Source organism: Castor canadensis, chromosome 1 (genome assembly GCF_047511655.1).
Source record: "Castor canadensis chromosome 1, mCasCan1.hap1v2, whole genome shotgun sequence".
NCBI classification, from domain to species: domain Eukaryota; kingdom Metazoa; phylum Chordata; class Mammalia; order Rodentia; family Castoridae; genus Castor; species Castor canadensis.
In genome coordinates this window covers 56,414,516-56,438,985 of record NC_133386.1, presented here as the reverse complement: position 1 = coordinate 56,438,985, position 24,470 = coordinate 56,414,516, and the positions used below count along the sequence as shown (strand labels likewise).

At 39.1% G+C, this 24,470-nt stretch overlaps 1 long non-coding RNA gene and 1 pseudogene across 3 annotated transcripts in view; one reads left to right on the top strand and one right to left on the bottom strand.

The window, feature by feature from the left end:
* Positions 1-24,470, bottom strand: part of LOC141424228 (uncharacterized) — a 267,525-nt gene that overhangs the window by 226,369 nt on the left and 16,686 nt on the right. The gene's annotated exons all lie outside the window — the stretch shown is intronic.
* LOC109701354 (peptidyl-prolyl cis-trans isomerase A pseudogene) lies at positions 19,176-19,906 on the top strand (annotated as a pseudogene).

The window sequence follows — 24,470 nt, the reverse complement described above, 5'->3', positions numbered from 1 at the left end:
TCCACTCACTTTTCTGGCCCTGAGCCTTTTGCCAAGGCCTGACTGCACAGAATCAATAGTGACAGCATCTCTGTAGCATCAAAATTCCAGAACTCGAAGATGGAGTCAGGTCCTCAGTATTCTAGCCATGGCTGGACACCAGTAATCAGAACTTGCCTCCAACTGAAAACTTTTTAAAAAACTTGTCATTTACTGAAGTATTTTTTCAAGCATAAAGTTTTAGGGGACATTGACCGAATTCATTCCCTAACTTATACCCTCTCTTAATACACGAATGTCAACAATGAAGGAGAAAGGCCCCAGTCTCCCATTCCACGTGGATCTCTTCTTTGGGCATTTTCTTTCTTAGAAGACCTTGCAGTAATTAGTATAAATATTTGAAAACTGGAAGTCCGAGCCCCACAGCAATAACCAGGATTTTGAAACTTGTCCAAGTGGAGTTAAAAGCACAAGACCAATATGCTTTCTTTTTTTTGGATGACTTATAGTGAGAGATAAAAACACTCCAAGATGTGGTAAGAATAGGCGATATCACCACACCTTGGGTGTGTGAAGCTACTTGGCATGGGGCACCCTGTCTCGCCACACCCCTGAGGTGTGGCAGAATACCAAGAGTACCACACCTACTGGTCTGATGGCTCAGTGAAAACCAAACACTTCCAAAGGCAGAGAAAAGAAATCAACGCAGGTGCCTCCAGAAGTGATACTAGAAAACGATGTGATGCAGGTAGGATGTGCACTGCAAGGGAACAAATCAATTTAAATAATTCAAAGACAGCTTGTTCTTTGAAAGTACAGGGCGTAGCTGGCAGGGTTAACCATGAAGGCCAGAGCCTCCTTTTAATGGTGGTTTGAGATTAGCATCTACCCTGGTCAGTCTCTGTAGAAGACATTTCCTAAGTTACTCCATCCTCTAAATACTATAAGGGTTTGGAGACTAGGCTGAAAACTGAATTAGCATTATGCAAACTGTGGCCTTCTGGTGTTTCTAGTAAGCGTAAGGAGCTGCCAAACAGTCCTGCCAAGTTTCCTGGAGCCTGGAAAGGCCTACAAATGCTAATCCAAGAAAGCAGTTGCCTGGGACAGTAACAAATACTAATTCTCTCACAGAAGGAGAGGGAAATGCTTCAAGCTTGGGGAGGTGGACTTCTTTTCGGGAAGGAGCAATTAGACCTTAAGGATGTCAGCTTTAGAAAAAGCTCTAGGAACCAGACAGGGTTTAGAGTCCTCAAAAAGATCACAGAGGCAATAGGGCCCACCTCTGGTAGACCAGAGTAAATGACTGACAGCTTGGAGAAGTCAATCCTAGTAGTCTGTTTTCCTCAATAACGTTGGAAGATGTCAAGGTTTCTATACATGATTATAGTGGAAAAAAATACATTATCTTCCTTTCACAAAGGTTTGATTTTACTCATGGTTGATATGTAGTTCTTTTAAAATGACACCTGACTGCCTTCTTTTTGATGTAGTTTATTACTTGTAAGTCTGACTAGCTTTCATAAATAATCCATTTGCCCTAAACAGAATTTCGAGGATTATAGATTGGTATTTTCAGAACATTTTTTTTTTTTTTTTAGTAAAGAAAGAAATAGGAAAAACAAAGCAGGTCTATTGTGTGTTCTACATGTGCCAAGTTATGTGTTATAAAGTGTTTCAGATTCAGTATCATACTCCCTTGAAAAAAGAAATTGTCTGTTAATTTGGGGATTGACACAAACCAGAAAAGTTATTAAACTTAGGAAAATTGGTGAGTAAATGTATAATTGAGATAAAGGATTATCAGAAGGGAAGATCATTCAGCTCAAATCTGACTGCATAGAGGAATTACCACTGTCTTTTTTTCCTTTAAGATAAAATATTTATTTACTTTTATCTTCATTCATTTATTCATATGTGCACACACTGTATTTATTTATTTATTTTTGAGACAGCGTTTTGCTATGTAGCCCAGGCTGCTCTTGAACTCATACTCATCCTGTCCCTACCTCCCGAGTGCTGGGATTACAGGCTTGAGCTACCACTCGCAGGCACTACTGTCTTGATTAGCAAATAAATAGATGCTGGTACTGGTAAGGCTATTCATCCTTTGATCAAAGAATGGGTCATCGCATCCAACCCCACCCAGGCGCCACTACTAATGAGTCTGTCATTGGAAGCAAAATGGAAGTTAAGTCTTCTTTTGGATTTTCTGAAGAGCCAGTTTCTGGTGTTCAACTTTCCCCTAGTGTGTCTGGTTCACTGATTATTATTACTTCTCCGAATCATTTGACCATTATTTATTGAATATCTTACCCCAGGAATTAGGCTACACACTTTGCACCCAAGCACAATCCCCACCTTCAAGAAACCTGCTGTTGACTTTTCTTCTCCATATGAAGCAGGAGGCAGGGACACTGGCCACAACTGTGGGGTAGTATTCAGGAAACCAATTCAGACAAAAGCAGCACTCAGTACTTCAACACGTGGATCCAGTGATAACTCTCTACTTCTTGTGAACCAAAACATTCTGGGGAGTCAAAGTCAGAAGGTGGGTGGAAGAGTTTGGCACAGAAGAAAAAAAAATCAGCTAGTGATCAGAAATGGAAGAAAACAAAATAAGAGTGGCTGTTCCCATTTGGGGTGGAGGAGGATATGGGATATGGAGGCTTGCTAAGTCAAGGTTGCAGCATGCTCGGATACTTTATTGGGGCGCAGACTCCTCCATGAACAGGAAAGACATTCTCAAAGATGCTGCTCATAGAATTGACCCAGCTCAGAGATTCAGAGAATGGGAGAAGGCACAGAAACTAACAACCACACTAGGAAGGAGCATGGCATGTAGTTGAATGACTATGGATTCCAGAATCAGACCAAAGTATTAATCCTGGCACCACTATTTCCTGGGATAAATAACTTGGGCTCTGTGGTCCTCAGTTTTCTCATTTGTATAACAGGAATTTTGTTCTTGTTGTGAGGGTGAAATAATACATATAAAGTCCCTGGTACATTGTAGACAACCAATAAGCAATAGCTATTTCCATAATTTTTACAGGTGGTAGGATAAGTGTTAAAATAGAATAAAGCACCAAACAGGACATCTCTGTCTTCCCTGAGGAGGTCCAGAGGAGTTTCACCAATTCACAACCTTGAAGAATGGGGTTGAGTTCCCTAAGTGGTCATGGATGGAAGGCAGAAAAAACCACATGTGTGAAACATGTGTAATGCCCACATGTGCCCAAAGCACAGATGACAGAGGGTATGAGGAACAGGGGTAGGGAAGAGGCTGTAGGCACAGCAAAGGCCCAGCTCTGAAGAGATGAATGCTATACACAGAAGCTACATCTGCCTGGACTATAAAATGGTGGGAGTTGTAAGCTGGATCCCACAAGGAAAGGTAATTGCAGCTAATACTTAGGCAGTCAACACTTAATTAGAGGTTCCTATGTAAGAGACTCTGTTCTAAGCACTTTACATATACTAAGTCACTTAATTCTCATATAAGCCTTTGAACTAAGTAGCAGCTAAGAAAACGAAGGCATAGAGAGGCTAATGGATGTTCCCAAGGATATACCATGCTATGAGGTCTCTGAAGAGTATTTAGATGGATAAGGCCAAGAAGGAGGAAGTTTGGAGAGACAACATAGTGCAGAAGAGAAAGCACTAGAACTAAGTTCAGGGTTGTTCACGGCTGTAAGCCCAGCTACCTGAAAGAAGGAGATCAGAAAGGTCATGGTCTGAGGCAGGTCCCAGGCAAAAAGGCGAGACCCTATCCAAAAAATAACCAAAGCAAAAAAGTGCTGGGAGTATAGCTCAAGAGGTAGAGCACCTAGCTAAGCACAAGGCCTGAGTTCAAATCCCAATAACACAAGAAGAAGGAGAAGGGAGTGAGGCAAGGCTATCCAGATGAGAGATGAAAGCGCCAGAACTAAGAAGAAAAGAGGATACACGTGAGTGGAAAATCCAGCATTCAGGGAACCCAGTGGTCAGTTGGATTTGAAGATAACAAACTTACTTCTTTGGGAAGAAATCTCTGAACTTAGTCTGGTTTTTGGCTTTGAAACATTTCCATAACATTTTCCTTTTCTAAGCGGGGCTGGGGGGGCGCTTTGCTAGAATGACAGTTTGCACTTTCACTAATATTCATTCAGTTGTCCCTAACCTGCAAATCTAGATAGTTTAGGGCATTAAGACTTCAAAAAGATTCAACCTGGCGTTATAGTTTTCTCCTTGAAATGGAGTATTTACTTTTAAGCTAGCAATAGACATATTGTTTCTGTCTTCTAGGAGTTTCACTTTGATGTGTCAAAGGAAATGCCATGAACTCTAGGGGAGGGTCATCACGGCATGAATACAGGATAAACAGCAGGTGTGACTGGGGCTTTGGAGAGGTTCAGTCCTTCAATCCCCTCTTTTTAGGGATAAAAAGAGGAATGTTTCAAATGCTTTGCTTTTCAAAGATCTAAGTTTCCTAAAGGATCAATAAATAGAAGCCCAGCACTTCAGAGTGAAGCTGCCTCTGAGAGAGGTGCCTCTCAACGTTGTGATGATCATGATTAGGAAGGCGAAACCCAGTACACTCTTCTTTGCATCACTCGAGTGAAGCAGGTGGGAGGCAGATGTACTGCCTGAACACCTGGGTAGGTTGAAAGCAGCTCTTTAGTTTGAACTTTAAGCAATCACCTTCCCTTTTAGAACCTGCTGAATCAAATTATGTCCTAGCAGAAGTCAACAGATGCCCTGGCAACAGCCAGGTCTTGAGGGTAGAAATAATAATAATAATTGTAACCCCTGCATTTATATTGTCTCTATAGCCTTCGTACTATGGCCTTGATAAAAATGACTGTGTGCCTATTGTTGTTTTCATTGAAAAGCTAAGATAATTGTGGCTTAGCAAGCTGTTTTGCAAGTAAAAGAGGGAGGCAGAGCAGAAATAGGTCTTCTGATCACAAGCCTGCTGCCTCTGCTGCCACACCATGAGGTGGATTGTGATGGCATTGGGCCTACTAGCAACAGAATAGTCTCTTCCTGGCAATAGAACCTTCCCATCTCAATCTCTTACTTGATTATGGAGGTATTGACTAGAATGGAGACAAGCTGGACCAGCCTCAGTTCTTCCCTGCATATCCCTCTCTCCTGGAGAAAGACGCTGAGTTGGTACATCCGGTAGGCTGGTAGTCTTCAGCATCCTCTGACCATCATAGTCACTCAGGGAGGAAGATGTCAAAGAGATGGAGCCAGTAATGAGTCACATTTAGGTCTCTGATTGCAGCCATATCTGAAAATAGCCCTAACCTTGGACTATTCAGTTATATTAACTAATAAATTACTTTTATTGTTTAAGCTCATTTGAAAGTTTTGCTTTGTCTTTCATCTTAATCACTTTGAACTAAGAGTCCAGACCAACATATGCCCAGTAGAAACAATGTGTTAGTCAACTTTCTGTCACTGTGACAAAATACCTGAGAGAATCATCTTAAAGGAGTAAAGGTTTATTTTGGCTTACAGTTGCAGTGGTTTCAGTCAGTTGGCTCCATTGCTTTGGGCCAGAGGTGAGGCAGAATATCATGGCAGAGAAAACTACTCACCTCATGGGTGCCACAAAGCAGAGAAAGAGAGGGCACCAGGAGCCAGGGACAAAATGCACTCTTCAAGCCGTGATCCTAGTAACCTACCTCCTCCAAAGAATCCCAGCCTTCCAAGAGTACCCCCTGGGGACCAAGCCTTTAGCACAGGGTCTTTGGGGGATATTTAAGGTACAAACCGTAATAAACAATAAACTTCAACATGAATGTTGAATTCTTGTTCAGACAAGAATTTCTAAACATACAAATTGATACCCCAGCCCCATTTACCACACCCAGGCCCATACTCAATGTGGTTCTCCTAAGCTGTGAGAGCCTACAATCTTGGGTTACTTCAGGAACTCTGACTATCCTTTCCATAATCAAGACGGCTTCTTCCTTCCTTCGTATTGAATTCTCACAATTATGCCTTGGATCAGGTGAGTAGGGTACGTGCTTCTGGAAGCTCTTTAGCTCTGGGAAGATGAAGGGAAGTGTATGTTGGAGCTAAGGTGGTTGTGCCCAGCAATATTCATGAAATTGGGGTGAGGAGAGTGTGAGTTCTGTTCATATTGCTGTTTTGTATTCTTTCTGATATCTTCTAGAACACTGAAACAATAAAGTAGGATTAGGTCAGGGAGGCTCACAGGACTTGCCTACTGGAGGCTTCAGTCCAGAGCTCTTGGCCACACTGTTGGCATGAAGATCAGTCCAGAAAAGATCATGACAAACTCTGTGCCCCTTCCTGTCTCTCACAAAGCTAAACAGAGTCAGGGATGTGACTCAAATGTGTTTTGCTTTTCCTATTTCTGCCAAATATTCAGTGTTTTAAAAGAAATGCCTTATGTAAATACAATAGTAAAACCTAATGAGCACATAATGAAGACTGAAGGAAAATTGTACCATTTCGCTGTTGCAGCTTATAAATTGCTTTTTTGACAGTGATAAATTCTGAGAAAAACGTTGCTATTCTGTGATATAAATTCTAGCCCCTACCAAACCAAAAAAAGTATCTCTGATATTTTTAAATAGTAACATTTATGGTGCTTGAGTCCTTCCAAAGAAAAGTAAAAGCTGACTTACTGCCCCTCGAAAACATGTACACAACACAATGGTCTTGTCTGATGTGTGTGCTCTTGGACTTGCATGATCTAGCCTCAAGAGGTTTGCTGACATATTGTTTGTTTTACTCAGGACTAGCAGAAATTTTCTGTGGGTGTTTTACGTCACTAGAGTAGGAAGCACTGAAAAACTGCACCCGCCTGGTTGATATTTCTGGAAAGAGAACTCTAAATTATTAGAGGAAGGGGGTGGGGAAGCCAGGAAAGAAAAGAATGAGTAAGGCTCAAGAAAGCCCCATCAGGAAAGTCCCATTTGGAAAAGCGAATTGATGGCAAGTAGGTATTTTTTCACGAAGCAGCATTCAGCTCTACTTCATGAGAAAATAAAAGTTCTTATTGTCTCACAGGGGGTGAAAAAAGTGTGGATCTCACGTTAGTGTCTACCAATTTGTGGAACTCGCTTTGGCAAACAACACTGAGAGTTAGAAAGCAGTAAAATATCCCTTTTAATAAACTACAGAGTTATATATCATTGGATGGAAAGGGCTAGGAGAATTTAATCTGGAAACAAGTGGTATAAAGTTTGAGATTTTTCAGACATTCCAAAGAAATATAACAGTCATGGAAATAATGTCAAGCCCACATTTTTAAAAAAAAAATCTAACCCTGCAAAAATGGGCAAAAGATGTGTAAATACCATTGGTAAAAAAAGAAATACAAGTGCCAAGCCACGAAAACACAACAAAACCCTGATTTCATTTATAATCAAAGAGATGAATATAAAATAAATAAGCATCTGTTTTTATCTATTAAATTAACTAAAGTTTTTTACATTATAATCTCATCTGTGACAGTGTCAGGAGAGGCACAGTTGTATGCCAACTCAACTGATACCACCATTATGGAAAGTAATGTCAATGTTTTTTTAAAGGTGTGCACTTTGAGCCTCACAAGCCTACTTCTAGGAATTTATCCTAAGAAAAATTATAAGAGACACACAAATATTTGCATTCATAGTGGTAATGTTCAAATGTTGACAAATGGGAAATAATTCAACTCATAATAGAAAGATTAAATTAATTAAAATTTACTCACATAACTATTATAAAAATATATAAAATCATTTTTCAAAAAAGTTACTTGTCTTGAGAAAATGCTTAATGTAACATTAAAAAGAAAAATCTGATTTCAAATTGTATTTAAATGTCACATATCATTTACATAAAACACATGTATACCTGTGTGTACATGTATACAGTAAATACAGTGTATGTATTATAATACATCTAGATAGAAAAGTTATGGGAGAAAAGAAAAATTATTTATGGTAGTAATCATGGAGTGATGAAACTATAAAGTATTTTTCTTTATGTATATATTTTCAAATCACCTGCAATCTTGCAATATTTAAGGTATAGGAAAACATTTTTTAAAACATACTTTAGATGTCCTAAAGAATATTTCTAAGGGCTGGCAAAGTGGCCCAAGTGGCAGAGCATCTGCCAAGCAGGTGTGAAGCCCTGAGTTCAAACCCCAGTACTGTCAAGGAAAAAAGAATATTTCTAAGATAGCCAAATATAACAGGGTAAAGAACTTATTCTTTAAAATTTGATTGCATTTATATTTTTCAAAAGTAAGAGGAGTAGTGTGATATAGCAAAAAGAATATTGGATTCGCAAATATTTGTCACATTAAATGTCTGTTATGTTCTATATGGCATATACATAAATATGATATATACCTATCACATAGATTCCCTAAAAGATTTTGACCTTTTAAAAAGGTCAAAAGACATGTGAGAAGGTAAGTTACCTAGATTTTTTTTTTTTTTTGCAATAACGGGGCTTGAACTCAGGGCCTACACCTTGAGCCACTCCATCAGCCATTATTTGTGAAGGGTTTTTTCAAGATAGGGTCTGAAGAACTATTTGCCCAGTTTGGCTTCAAACTGTGATCCTCCTGAGTAGCTAGGATTATAGGTGTGAGCCACCGGTGCCCAGCTAGATCTTAAAGGAAACTTAGAAACCACTTGGGATTACAGAAAAGTAAAAGATCATAGTGGCAGAAACATGGAAATGTTAGTTTGAGCACTATATTTAACTGTGAGTTTCTCAGAAGTCAAGCCAAATGAAGAAACATAGCAAGCTACACAGTCCTAATCATCTGATAAAGGAAACAGTTTGTCGAGAAACATAGACTTCTGCCTACCAACATCAGTAGAAATTTTCCGTGTATATCTACCTCTATATAAGAAATTTGCATAGTAAAATGAACATTGATCTTTGATAGAAATTAAAGACATCAAATTAAAACAAAGCTCACTGAATATTTCTACAAGGAATTGAGCTAATGTACTTTTGGTATGGTGTTTTCTGGGAGCTCACTGGCTGTAGGAATTAAATGTATAGAAACTGGAAAGTTTGACTCCAGAAAGGGTTTTAATTGGCTACAAACTGACTGCCAGTGGCTGAATTTGGCACACAGGGTATTATGTAAAAATTTTAATTCATTGTCAATATTGAAAAAATCAGATTTCACACTTAAAAATCCAGCTTTCATGCTTGATTTAAAAGACTATAATATTTGGCAAATTGAAGCCAGTTTCTTTACAGCTATTGGCTGGACTAGAGCGGCCACTGACCCCTGAAGAAGGATATTTGTGCATCACAGTCACCGTCAGGAAGTTTCCTCAAAATCCCATTTTAACCTGGCCCGCGGAGACTTTTGCATGTGTGAACCTAGATCTAGATGAATGAGCAGATATCATTCTTTTTGGATTATACCTTTTGACCAATTCTAGCTAGCAGTCAGTTTAACATGAGTTTTCAGATTGTACATTAAAAAGCCAATAATTGATTTCATGAATCAGAAAAAGTCCATAAAATGGCATGCTTGGCAACTGAGGCCAATAGAAGAAAGGGACCAGGAACTAAAGAAAAGGTTAGTTCAGAAGAATTAACTTAGAAGGTAACACACATGCACAGGAAATCAATGAGAATCAACTCCCTGTATAGCTATCCTTATCTCAACTAGCAAAAACCCTTGGTCCTTTCTATTATTGCTTATACTCTGTCTTCAACAAAAGTAGAGATAAAGGCAGAATAGTTTTTGCCGGGTAGCGAGGGGTAAGAGGGGGTAAAGAAGGGGGTGGGTAAGGGAGAGGGCGGAGGGAAGGGGGGGAAATGACCCAAACATTGTATGCACATATGAATAAAATAAAAAATTTTTTAAAAATGGCGTGCTTGGAGCTTTGATGTGATCCAGTCAGGTACCAATGAAACAACTGCCTTAAAGAAGTCATGTGTTTAACTCCTGCTTCCAAGGAAGATGAAGGTGGCCAGCTTATAATTGAGCAAGCACTCATATACCCCTTCCCGCCCGTTACTCTTTTTCTTCCTTTCCTCTGCCTCATTTGTCTGCTGGTTCCCAGAATTGTCATGAGGTATTTGCCTAAGTTTTACAAATAGTGGTGATGACTTTGCACTGGCCCATATGCACTCTCACAAATTCTCCCACTCTGCCTCCTCCCAGATACCGTGATTCATCCTACAAACTTGTGAAAAGACAGATAGAAATTCAGAGTTCAAGTAGCAGCACAGAAATAAGAAGTGTTACTTCATTCAGAGACTGCCCTACAAAAATATAGCCTTGATCTTAGCTCCTATTTTATTCAACCTAGTTCAGTTGCCTCCAGCACAAAAGATAAGGAGACACTTGCCCACTGGACGATCTTTAGTCAGAGCAAGAAGTTATCTTTAGTTAAGCTGTTTGTGGGAGACACTATGGATTGTATGGTAATAGAATCCTTCTTTCTTGTTCATGGTTTTGTGGGTCAGGAAATTGTGGGGGCAGCTAAAAATTTCTTTCTTGGGATATCTCATGCAGTTGTGCACAGGTGTCGATGGGGACTGCTGTTATTTGAAGACTAGACATCCAAGACATCTCATTCCCATGGCTGAAGTCGATGTTTGTTGGTGGCTGAGATTTCAGCTGGAGCTGCTGACTCAAGAACCTATACGTGGCCTCTCCAGCATGGTGGTCTCAGAATAGTCAGTTGTCTTTTGTGGCATCTATCGTCTTTACAGGGAGCATCCAAGAAGAACCAGGCAAAAGATGTGGGACCCTTAATATCCAAGCCTTAGAATCATGTAGCACCACTTCCACTGCTCTGTTAGCTGAAGCAGTTCCAAGCACTTCCATATTTTAGCAGATGGAACCCAAGCCTCACTTCTCTATGGAACAAGAGTCAAAAAATTTGCAGACAGGTTTTAAGTCTTCTACAAATTGTGAGGCATCAACCCACTGTACTTTTCAAAAATAAGTCTGCATTCACAAAGTTGCATGCTGTTCACTGGAGTGCAAGAATGATCTATTTCAAATTTGTCAGTTTGGTAAGGGAGTACAGGTTAAAAAATTGTCTCACACCCCAATTACCCATTATTTTTGGTTACCCAGAGAGGAGTCTGGCTCCTTCTCAGGTTTCTCTTTTCTACATTTCTAGTTCTTCTTACTGTCTCTGTCTCTTGTCCCTCTGCCCTCTACCATTTGACCCCAATTGACCTTTTCTGTTCCACATCACCACATACACATAACTTAGCATCAATATGGCCACCCCATTGCCCTATATTACCCATTTAAGTCTGAAGACCTTCTCTGGGTTCCAGTTCCAAATTCCTGAAGCTGAGAGTCATATTAGTCTAGAAAGAAAGAACACGTGTATTGTTCAAGCAGGCCTGTTAGAACAGACTCTTTGAAGGCAGGCTTGAAATTTTAGGAAAGTTAATACATTATATTTGAGTAGCAGAAAGTCAATCACTTATATATAAGGGTTCCAGTAACACAAAATCAGCAACCCTTTCACTGGCTTTCTATTACTTTTGATTAAAAAAATAAATGTTTGCCTTTCAGTCCATCTGCACGCCACCTACTGCATCCACGCCTTGTGATCTACACAGGTGGCACTGCTTCCTTCACTACCAGGTTCACCCTTTCCCAACATGATTCTTCACACAATTCTTACCAGCACCCAACATTTCTAGTCATGTGAAACTAATCTCAAGCATTACTTACTTCAGAGAAATAATTACAAACAAATGGTCAGTTTGATGGCTGGGCTCAGATAATTTTGTGCTTAGAGCAGAATCATGTTCTCGAGGTCCTTCTCTCCTAATGCCCCTACATCCCCTATTGGCCACATGAACTCACAGATGTCCCCCTCGTGGCAAAGTTCACTCACATCTCCTTCTATTTTTATTACTGCACTTACTTTTTTTGTTGTTTTTGGAAGTGCTGGGATTTGAACTCAGGGCTTTATACCTGTTAGGCAGGCGTTCTACCACTTGAACCACTCTACCAGCCCTGCATTGACTTTTAAAGAGTCACACAGAAGACAGAAGTGAATCTAGCTTTATGACTCGAACATGTCCAGCATAACACTGTCCGAGGCATGCGTAGCTAGGCCATTTAGTCATGGACGTTCACTGGATTTGGGAGCTTTGTTTTAGGCATGTCATTATATAGGTGCTTAAGAAATAGTCACATGGACCCTGTACTGCCTCCGCCAAATAAAAAATGTCGATGCAGGTCACCCTCAACAATAAAGGGAAAGGACGCTGTGGTAGCAATAGTTGTGCCCAAGGTAAGGGTATGTATATTTTTTGGTGGCATGAAGGGAGTGTGCTAGCTATGAAGAACTTGGCCGGACACTGGTGGCTCATGTTGTAATCCTAGCTACTTAGAAGGCTGAGATCAGAAGGATCATATTTTGAGGCCAGCCCAGGCAAATAGTTCAAGAGACCCTATCTCCAAAATACCCAGAGCAAAATCAGCTGGAGGTGTGGCTCAAACAGTAGAGTGCCTGCTTTGCAAGTGTGAAGCCCTGAGTTCAAACTCCAGTACTACCAAAAAAATAGTGAATAAGAATTTGTAAATACTCAGCACTCTCCTTTCTAACAAGGAGAAGAAGAGCTCATATTAGAATGCGGGGGACTAGTAAAATTAGATTCTGCAGATTGTCAAGTTTCAATTTGAAAAAAAAAAGCATGATAGTCAAAGCAAGACCTACAGAGCCTCTAGAACAAGGACAGTACATTTAATTCAATTGTTACTTATACATATTTATAACTATTTATATATATTTATAATTATTACTTATAAATATTGAAGAAAACACTCAGAAATCCAACTGAAATGAGTGAGTAGATAGCAATACATTTTCTTTTTAATCAGATTATAAACCACTGTGCCCTGCTCTGATACCTTCCAATTCAGAGACTCAAAGGTATTGGCTACTATAATTTGGAGATGTCTCTAGACTAAAATATTTCCTTACAGTAATCTCACAAGCGAAAGTGAAGAGAATAAAATCAAGGCAAGTACATATCTTCCATGTTTGGCTCTTATTCCTCTCCCCCCTTATCAATGAAAGGTAGATAGACATACCTTCTTAACCACACCTTTGAGAGGGACCAAGGTAAGCAAAGGTAAAGGTCTAAGGATCAGATATCTCGTACGACAGCAGTAGTTGGAAGTGAAATGGGGTCATCTCTGCTTCTGTTGGGAACCCAAAGGAGCACCCAAATTCACTCAACCCATTTCATTGCTTTATTGAACCTGTATTTTCTGTCTAAAGATAGATAGGTTTTGACTCCTAAACAGACTAAAGGAATATTCCATTTTTCTATTAGTAGGGCATTTTTAACATTGTGTTGCATCATGTGTTGATTTATTCTTGCTTATTTCCTTGTATACATGCACTATTTTCCTTCAATGACTTATTTCATTGGTGCATAGAGAAGACCAGTTAGTGTATTTTGTTTCCTTAATTTGTTCTGAAAAACACAAAGCACTTCCTTTCCCAACCCCCCAGTGCATTCTTTTATTTCTGCAACAAAGCTTTTGAATAACTCAGGTTTATTGAGGATTATTGAGAGATTTTTGTTGTTGATTTGGTTTGGATTTTTTTTTTTTTTTTTTGGTGATACTAGGGGCTGAACTTAAGGCCTTGCACTTGCTAGGCAGGTGCTCTACCACTTGAGCCACTTGAGCCACTCTACTAGTCCTATTGAGAGTTTTTGAAGAGTATTATCACTGTCCTTGTTTTGTTCCACCTTCCCCTTGAGACAAAGCAGGAAACACATGAGCAAGTCAGTAAGGATGAGAGGTGGGTTTAGGAGTAGGAAATTACCAAACGTGCATAATAATAACACCGACCAAAAAATGTACAAGTGACGCACAAAGTTTTAAGTTCTATCTTAACACAGTTGCAAAGAGAGAGGAAGTGAACATGTAGTGCTCAAGAGTTTAAATTCTGTGACTGAAACCAACTGAACATAAATCCCAATTGATTTTGGACATTATCAATAACTTCTTTAAGCTTCAGTTTTTTTCTTCTGTAGAGTAGAAAAATAAGACTAGGTGCTCCATAGAATTATTTTAAGAATTAAGAAAAAACAAGCTATTACATTTCCTATACACAGTAAGCATGTGTAAAATGTATGCTATTGTCATGTTACAAGAGGCAGAGTGAAATAATAGTTTATTATGATTGTTAAATGAAAAATAGTAGATGCTAAGCAACAGTAGGAATTAATCATTCATGAAGACACTTCCCTTGAATGCCACACACTTCTGCAACCTACTGCTTCTCTTCTTTGCTTTCCTTTAGAGTAAAATTTCTCAAAATAACCTTCTATGCTCACTATTTCCATCCCCTCCCCCATACACACACACCCCTTGTCATAATCACCAATGGCCTCCACATTGCCCAACCTGAAGTTCAGCCTTCTCCTTCCACCTTATTGTCTCAACAGCATTGGACATGGCTGATCCTCCTTTCCTTTCCTTCCTCACTTGCTGGGGTTACCCTCTCTTTTGGTCTCCTGCCACCTCATTGGTCAGTTCTTCTCTACCTCCATCATTGTAATTCCTAGACTTCAGTCTTTAGACCCCTTTTCTTCCATCCATATCACTCTCAGTGATATCTTCTTGTCCCATGGACATATATTCTGTCTATAACTAAAAACTGTCAGTTTATATCTCCAACATTGTCCAAGCCACTATCCAGAGTCATTTGTCTGTCTTCCAACTAGACAGCTCCATCAAGTCATCTAATAAAATCTCTAAACTTAAGATGTTTACAACTGAATATTTAATTCTCTACTTTTCCCCAAAATAAAGTCTTCCTCTTCTCCAGACTCATTCAAATAGTACTTCTAGCCCTGTCTTTCCAGTTGCTCAGGCCAAAACCTTCATGTGGTCTTGCCTTCAGTCTTTTAAGTGCGTTCTGTATCTAATCCTTCAGAAAACCCTGAAGGTGCCATCTTCAAAATAAACCCAGAGTGCAACCACATCTCACCACTCTCCACTGCAATCCTTATCCAAGCTACCCTGGCCTTTGAGTCATCGCAACAATCTCCCAATTGCTCTCTCCTCTCTCTCTCTCTCTCTCTGTTCCTATATTTGCCCTAACAACCTCTACTCTCACAGCAGCTGGGAGAAATAATAAAATCTGTCAGATCAGTCTTATACTCAAAAGCCCCTAAGGGGTTTTCCATTTCACTTAGAGCAAAGGACTTGGCCCTGGTCCCCTGTGTAATGTTGGTCTCCTACCACTGTCCTTTCTCGGATGTATCAGCTGGGACATTCCAACAGCCTCCTGCATCTCTGCTTCCAACCTATTCTCCTTGTCCTTCATCTTGCTCTGATCTCACTGGTCTCCTTTCTGTTCTTCCAATTCTCTAAGCAACGCTTCACTGCAGGCCTTTTGCATTTATTGTTTCCTCTGCCTGGAAAGTTCTTCCCTTAAATAATCCATTTAACTGTTACTCTTTCTTCTTGGGTCTCTGCTCAAACATCATTTAATCAAAACGTTCCATGAGCATCTTAAATAAACTAGTAATCCCCTTCCCAATCACTTTTTATCTTCTTAACTCAAGGGTTTTTTTTGAGACAGGGTCTCACTATGTAACCCAGGATGTCTTCCAGCAAGCTCGTGATCCTTCGGTCTCCAAAGTGCTAGGATTACAGGCATGCATCACCATGCTTGGCTGCCACTTTACTTTTTTGTTGTTAGCGTATATCAGCACTAGATATACTATAAGTTATTTCTTTTTTAAATTTGTTTATTGTCTATCTTCACAACCAAAATGTAAGCTCCATGAAGGCAAGGATTTAGTTTTAATCACTGCATTAGTCCAGTGCCTGAAAATGGTGCCTGGCTAACCATAAAGACTCAAAAATATTTCTTGAATGAATGAATTGGTCTCCCATTCAATGTACAAGTAGTGGGAGGCAAACAAAAGATTTTACAAATTAAAGGAGTAGGTCAGACTTTGGAGAGTTAGAAAGAAGAGAGTAAAAAAATCAATGAAATAGGCTAATTACCCCCCCCATGGTACCATTCATTATAACTGGTTTTCCATTGGTGACATTTCCAATTAAAGAATCACTCCCTTCATTGACTAAAGCCTGCCACTAGGCTGAGTCACAGTGACATGCTGCTGAGCCAGTTTTTCTCCCATGTGCCCTGAATGACTCAAAGTGCCAATGCCAATGTCAGTTTTATGTCTCTGGAACTCCACCTGGAAGACCAGAATCAACTGTCAACTGTATTCAAGTGCATCTTGCTCAACTTGGTGAACTTGAAACTGCTCATTCCCCAGAAAAGAGTGCTGTTTTATCTTTTGTCATCCACTTGCAGTGTGACTAATTTGAATGTTAACATTTTTAAGTGAAAACTCTTTGATACTAAACAAAACCATTTGAAAAGACTTTCAAAATGTCTGGATATAATATGTTTCAGAAAAAAAGGCAACTTAAGACTTGCTAATCATAAACTAAATATACATGATTTTAATTGAGTGTCAGGAGTACAAACCTATTATTTCAGCATAAGGACATCTTACCAAATGATACGTATTATGGCATGCTGTTTGAGTTTGAGCCTCACATATTAATGAACCATATGCTAAGCTTCTAAGGCAAGAAAATGTTCTCTCTTCCCTTCCATCATAAAGTGAGATGAGTGAAGTATACAATCTCATAAAGGAAATGGGAGATTTTAATTATTAATTATTATCACCACTGGTATTTGAGAAAATGTCATAATTGTCACCATCTTCACGATGCATTTAAAAAGCAGTATTAGTACTAAGTCATCAAACATAAGCCTTTTTTCATAAAAGGGAAACTGATGTAGTATTATTAAATATTCCCAGGTAAACAAAAGAGACTGAAGAAAGATCATGATCAAATAAAAATAAAGAAATAGGCCTGGATGATCTCCGGAGATGGTATGACATTGCACACAAACTACTCTTCAGTGTGCGGTTTTAGCTTGCCAGGGAAGATGTAAGTGCATTCAGTTCTCACTTCCAGAGAGAAGTTAAGGAGCTTGAGAAACCCAGGCAGTAACTTCAAATGGTCTCTTCAGTTACCCACAACCTGAGACACTGGGTTGCCACTTCCAGGGCCATTTGCTTTTAGGTATATATAAATTAGATCATGACCGGTAACAAGCCAAGAACTAGATATAGGAATACAGAGAACTATGTTAAGTTCCTCTGCAATATTAAGAGAAATTGGAGTCTCCATTATGACTACTTTGAAGGGTAACATCTAATGACACAATTTTCTGAGTGACTCAGAAGCTCCCCTTAGGTGAAGTCAATTAACTTTTTAAATTCATTGATGGTGTCAGTGCATCATTCCATAATCTATATCCCACTTACTTAGTCATAGACTCTTACAACTGTAAGGTTTACGACTCCTACCCTACTCATTTCAGGATGAGGTGTTTATCAGCGACGGTGCAGTGTGTTGGATACTTTGAGATTCAAGGATGCAGTCTCATGGGGCTCTCAGTCTGGCAGATCAAAACTTTATCATAGTGCTGCTGGGATGAGGGAAAACACTGTTATAGATGCAAAGATGGAGTCATAGAGCTCTGCAGATGGCGTTAGAGGAAGAGGGTACAGCAAGGTTGGGAATGCTTTCCAGGGGACTGACTCTCAAATCTTGAAGAAGAATAGGTGACCTGACAGTAAGTTTCTAGAAGTGGAGAGAAAGGCAAAGAAGGGAAGAATATCAAGCTATATGGTCCAATACTTCAGCTACTTGTGTATATTTAAATTAAGATCAAATAAAATGCAAGGTTTAGTTTCTCAGTCACAGAAGTCACAGTTGAAGTGTTCACTATCCACATGCAGCTAGTCTTTACCATATTGGACCATGCAAATATGGAACATTTTCATCATCACAGAAAGTTCCATTTGACAGCACTGCCTCTGATCAATAAGAACAATAGCAAAAGCACAGAGGCGTACGAGTAAATGTTGGGAGTAGCTACAGATGGCTAAGAATAGCTGGAGGACAGGGTAGCAAGAGAGAGAGAATGGCAGATGATGAGGCAGGAAGCAGGGACCACCATGGACACAGTGGACTTCCTTGGCTGATATCACAACGTTCAGAAGGATTCGAGCCCTGGCAACTTCTGCCTCTCGTTATCCAGCAGTCACTAGGCGTTGGAAGCCTACATGGCTAAATGTTTGAACAAGTGTCCGTTCAATTGTTCACCAATTGTGTTTCTAAAACCATATGTCTTATGGTAATGAGGGCAACTTACCACATCATGAATTCATTGTTTTTCTTTGAAAAAAGGAGATTGAATTTTTTATTTGGGCTTTTTTTTCCCTCTTTTATTTTTTATATATTAAAAAAAATCTGTGTAATGTTTTATATTTACAAAACTCTTTTTGAAAGGTTTCCTGGTTCTACAGCACACAGATTTTGGTAGTAACACATAATCAGACTGTTAAGAATTCAAGGATCTGGTTGTGGTGGCTTATGCCTGTAATCACAGCTACTTAAGAAAGGGAGATTGGGAGGATCACAGTTCTCGAGACCAGCTCAGGTGAAAGCTAGCAAGACCCCAGCTCAATAAAAAACCTGGACATGGTGAGGTACACCTGTGGTCCCACATATGTGGGAGGAATAGGCAGGAGGATCTCCGTCAGAGGCCTGCTCCATAAATAAATGTGAGACCCTATCTAAAAAAATAATGAAAGTATAAAATGGCTGTGGGTGTATCTAAAGTAGTAGAGCATCTGACTAGTAAGCTCAATGCCCTGAGTTCAAACACCATACTGCCCCTCCCCCCCAAAAAAGAATTCAAGGATGATTATAGGTAAACTCCATACACTCCCCACACTTTAATGTATTTACATTTTGTAGCGAGAATGACATAAACAATTTAAGATTCACTCTACTGCAATCCTTGGCTTCCTTAGCAGAAAACATGGGGATATAGGATTTAAGTATCTGTCATTTAGCTATGTGGTACCAGTTTAGAACCGTAACCTCTTCAACCTGTTGCTTGATCTGTAACAGTTGTTAAATGGCCTGTCTAGAGATGTGGCAGAGACTAAGGGAATAATCATGAAGAGCTACACTAATGTGTATAGAGCACTGAGCATATGAGATTACACAGTGTGTTTGTCAAGTAGGTAGGGAAGAGAAGTGTGGATGCATGCCATCAGTGTAACTGATGGTAATATAAGTTTGTTCAACACATCTAGTAACTAAGTCTCCTGAGATGGGTTCCAACATCTTTTCCACTAAAAATGCACCTCGAGTCTCTGCTGTTCCCAGTAGCTGCCCTCTGCCAACCGTGGTCAACCCCACCATGTTCTTTGACATTGCCATCAGTGGTGAGCCCTTGGGAGCTGTTTGCAGACAAAGTTCCAAAGACAGCAGAAAACTTCTGTGCTATGAGCACTAGAGAGACAGGATTTGGTTATAAGGGTTCCTGCTTTCACAGAATTATCCCAGGATTCATGTGCCAGGTTGGTGAGTTCACGTGCCATAACAGCACTGGTGGCAAGTCCGTCTCTGGAGAAGTTTGACGATGAGAACGTCATCCTAAAGCACACAGGTCCTGGCATCTCGGCCATGGCCAACGCTGGATCCAACACCAATGGCTCCCAGTTTTTCATCTGCACTGCCAAGACAGTGTTGGATGGCAAGCATACAGTCTTTGGGAAGGTGATGGAAGACATAAACGTCGTGGAAGCCATGGAAGGCTTTGGGTCCAGGAATGGCAAGACCAGCAAGGATATGGCCTTGCCCACTGTAGATAACTCAAATGCACTTGACTTCATTTCTCGTGCCCGCCAGATGACTCCTGAGGCTCAGGACACCCCTCCACCCAACGTGCTCAAAGTATCCTTCATCTGTGCTCTCATCGCAGGTTTTTTGGGTTCCATATTTCCTCATTTCCCTCCAAGTCTAGCTGGATTGCAGAGTTAAGTTTATGATTATGAATAAAAACTAAGAGACAAAAAAATGCACCTCAAAGCATATGAACTAACAAAATCACAAAATAAAAAATAACTCCCATCTATCTCAGATGCAGACACCCACATGGCTTTCATGAAATGGGTGTTAAGTATGGAGCTTAATGATTCAGTTACCAAAATACAGTCCCCAATTTTTCACTTATTAAGTAATCACAGCCAACATATTGATAACTCAGGCAGTGCCCGATATGTTACCATGGTTTCTAAGGAAGGTTAAAATAATCTGCGTGTTCCTGGGACTTCATTACAGTACCCCAGGGTATCTCAGTACACAGTTTGGGAACTGAGTTTCCCATTTCCACTTTACAAAGTACTTTTACAACCATTAGTTCACTTGCCTTTATTGCAGCTACTGTGAGACACCATGTAAACAAGAAAACTGTGACTAGAATAGGGTGTATTCAAGGTTCATAGCTAGGAAATTGCAAATTAGGAGACAAATTTATTGAGATTTGACTCCTAAGAAAATTCTTCCTGCTCTGTATGCTGTTTCGTCCTCTACTCAAAATGTCAATGGCATCTTTTATTAATTTCTATTATGTTCCAGTCCCATTCCCCACAAAAACAGTGAACTAAAACACACAAGGAATATTACCATGCTTCTTCTCAAATTTATATTTTAATTCCTTAACTAGACAAAATGTTATCCCAAAATAGTGTTTATAATATGTGAACCTACACACACCTATTGCAGTAGGTACTTGCATGTTTTAAAATATAGCAAAGAATAAGGTTTCAGATTAAATAGTAGAAAAGCTGTCATGCAAATTATAGAATGATAATAGTTAACACTTATTGAAAGGCTAATGTGTGCCAGGCACCTACTAAGTGATTAGAAAAAATTTAAGCCTTTCCAATAACTCTTCATTTTAGATATCTACTTTTTTAAGGTGAGAAATTTCAGGGTCAGAAGAAACTTGAGGATACAACTGAAAAAGACCTGGCCTAGCCAAAATAATCTTGAGGGAAAAAACAAGTTGGAGGCTTCACACAGCTTAATTTTAAGATTTATGATAAATCCTTACTGTGCTATAATCAAAACAGCATGATATGGCATGCAGGATAATGAACAGGTAGACCTGCACAGTGACTGGATTCATTTTCAACAAAGGTGACAAGGCAATTGAATGCAGAAAACTTAGTCATTTCAGCAAATAGTGATGGAAAATCCATTTTCTCAGAAAAGGAACTGCAACCCATACTTGAAGCAGGCACAAAAATTAAACTCACAACAGGTCATCTATCTACATGCAAAATCTAAAACTGTAACATTTCTAGAATAAAAAATCATAGGAGAAACCTTTGTGATCTTGAGCTAGGCAATGATTTTCAGGATGCAAAAAACAAGATCCATAAAGCAATAATAATAATAATAATAATAATAATAATAATAAATTGTATCTCATCAAAATTTAAAGACACTTTCTTTTTAAAAAAAAGATGAAAAGACAAGCCACAGACTGGGAGAAATTATTTGTGGTACATTATTATTTTTAAAATGTGCCTCCAAAATTTTCAAAACTCAATAAATAATAAGGAAAAAAAACAATTATTTAATGGCAAAGGATTTGAACAGGCAGTTCATCATGAAAATCCCTAGGTGGAAGATAAATACCGAAAAAAAGCTCAAAATAATTTATCACTACAAAATCGCCAGCTAAAACCACAATGAGATATTATTACATGTATTTTAGAATGGCTAAAATGTTTTCAATTGACAAAACCTAGTGTAGATCAATTAGAACTCCCACACATTGCTGGTAGGAATGCCAAATGGTATAAGCAGGTTGGAAAACCTTTTGCCAGCTTCCTATAAAGTTAAACTTATGCTCACAGTCAGGCACAGAGGCACACCTGTAGTCCCAGCTACTCAGAAGGCTGAGGATCACTTGAACTCAGGAGTTCAAGCTCAGCCTGAGCTAATCTTGAGACAAGAACTTGTCTCAAGATTAATAATCAAAGAAATAAATTTAAGTATATAAAATACAACACAATAAGCATACTCACCATTCAACCCCACAACCCCCCTCCTAGATATTTACCTCTCAAAAAATCAAAATATGTCCATAAAAGAGCAAATGTTTATAGCAGCTTTATTCCAGATCACCAAAAAAGCCACTGAAACAACCCAAGTTCTTTCAACTTGTAATTGGATAAACAAGTTGTGTGGCTTTCACACAATAGAATACTACCCAGCAATTATAGCAGCTATATATAGGTAGATATATAGCTATAGATATATCTCACAATGAAACTCCCTGTACAGCTATCTTAAACAAACAAAAAAATGCCTTTTTTTTTTCGAAAATAGAGAACAGGAAGGTAAAACAAGTCCTGTCTGAAGATTGGTACCAGTGGGAAGGGGAAGATATAAGGAAAGGGTGAAGGAGGCTGAATGTGGTAGAAATATTATGTACTCATGTATAAAAATGGAAACTATTTAAGGAATGGGATGAGGGGGGATAAAGGAGAATGACAGAGGAGAGGGTGAATTCAACCATGATATATTGTAAGAGCTTTTATAAATTTTACAATGTGCCCCCAGTACAACAATAACATAATTAAAAATGTAAAAAACAAATTGCTGACATATACAGTGAATTGCTTCAGGAACCATTTTTCAGTCTTAATCCTCCTTAGAATCAGTCTTACAAAGCTTTGTTGCTGCCATATTTGTCATCATACTATGCTATAGATTGCAACTTGCATTTTCATGACAAATTTTACTTTCCAGTCTTATTTTGTGGAACTCAATGGCCAGGCATCTGAATCATGCCTTATAAAGGTTCTTGTCTCCGTGAAAGGGTGCAGCAACCCATTCACAAATACCAACCCACTTAGCTGATGGAATCTCTTGAGTACCGAGTTTCGCCTGTTTCTAGTTCAAGTGAACCTCTCTTAGATATGTCTTCAAATTCTGATGAACCCTAAATGTTGGAGAAAAGCTTCAGATAGAGTTCCTGCTACTGTCTAACCAGGGAGACTTTTGATGATTTTTCTTGGGAAAACACAATTTCAGGTCATTTTATTTTTGTAATGAAATTGATTAATTACTATTATTTTAATAAAAATAGTTCCTCTGAATGAATCAATAATTCAAGGAAATATCCTTTTATTCAATCATATACCCAATTTTCACGAGGAAAATACAGAGTGTCTGATATTGTGTAATATATTATTATTGATCTATATAGCTCAGAATACTTCTTTCTCTTCCCAAATCCACTTGAGGCAGATTATGGCTTTGTTGGCTCCAATGAACCATGCCTCCCAGTAATCACATCTTTTTGTAATTCCTCCCCACACTGACTCTGGGCTCCATCATGTGAGTAGTAGATGCTTCACCAGTGCTTGCACACTGACTGGGTCTTGTTCTCTTGGTTTGCTCACTTTTAGTGTCTTCTTTTCTTGTGACCAAGCCGCCATGATGTTTGGAAGCTCGAGAAGCCATAGAGAGGCACAAATAGAAGATAACCCTTCTTTCCCTTTTCTCTTCCGTCTTTAATTGAGTTGTAGCAGTGACCCACATTGGAGCCCTTTCCACAGCAGCCTTCAGACTTTATGACCTCAAGACCCCACTACACTCTTAGATACTAATGACATTTTTGTTTATATGAGTTATACCTACTGCTATTTACTATATGAGAAATTCAAACTGAGAATTTTAATGTATATATTTAATGATTAAATTAATTTAAAAACTATTGCATGTTAATATAACATCTTATACTATTTTTAATGTTAATAATATTAATAATAACTGTATTTCCAAAAAATAAACAGCAAGGCCTGGGGTGTTATTTCACACTTTTGTAACTCACTTTGAAGTCTGGCCTAATAGAAGACCACAAGACTCTCCTGTCCACTTCTGCATTTAATCTATTGCAATATCACTTCTCAGCCTCTACAAAACTCTACTTCACACTCATAGAAGAATGAAAGTAGAAAAAACATCAAATAATCTCTTAATATTGTTGAAAAAATATCTTTGTTTCTGGGGAGTCACACATTTTGAGAACCATTGCCCCAAGGGTCAGCAGTGGAATCATCCCCATGTCCCTGAAAGTCTAGGTAGAGCACAGGTCTCTGCCTACGTAGAACACTCAATCAAGGACTCTGTTAAAGAATCTCCAGGATTCCCTATTGCAGAAATACACCCCTACTATGGTCTCAGGAATGAGAACTTTGACATCTGTCCTACTACTCTGCTTCACAAGCATGGAGTTCAAGACCTACTTAATACAAAACACAGATCCACTCCCTAGTTTCCCGCTATCTGATTCTGTGTTTCACTCCCAAATGATCACCACATAGCCAAGAAGAGCTTCTCTCCCCTACAAGGACCCACTCCAAGTTTCTTTGTGCCATACATTTAGGTTGAATACATCACAAATCAGCAAGAGGGAGTATCCACACCTCCTTCCTGAATTAGAACCTTTTCCTCTGAGGTTTCATCCTCTGCCTCAATGTTAAGTTGTCCTCTGAAAGACTGATAGTGGGCATATCTGCTGCTT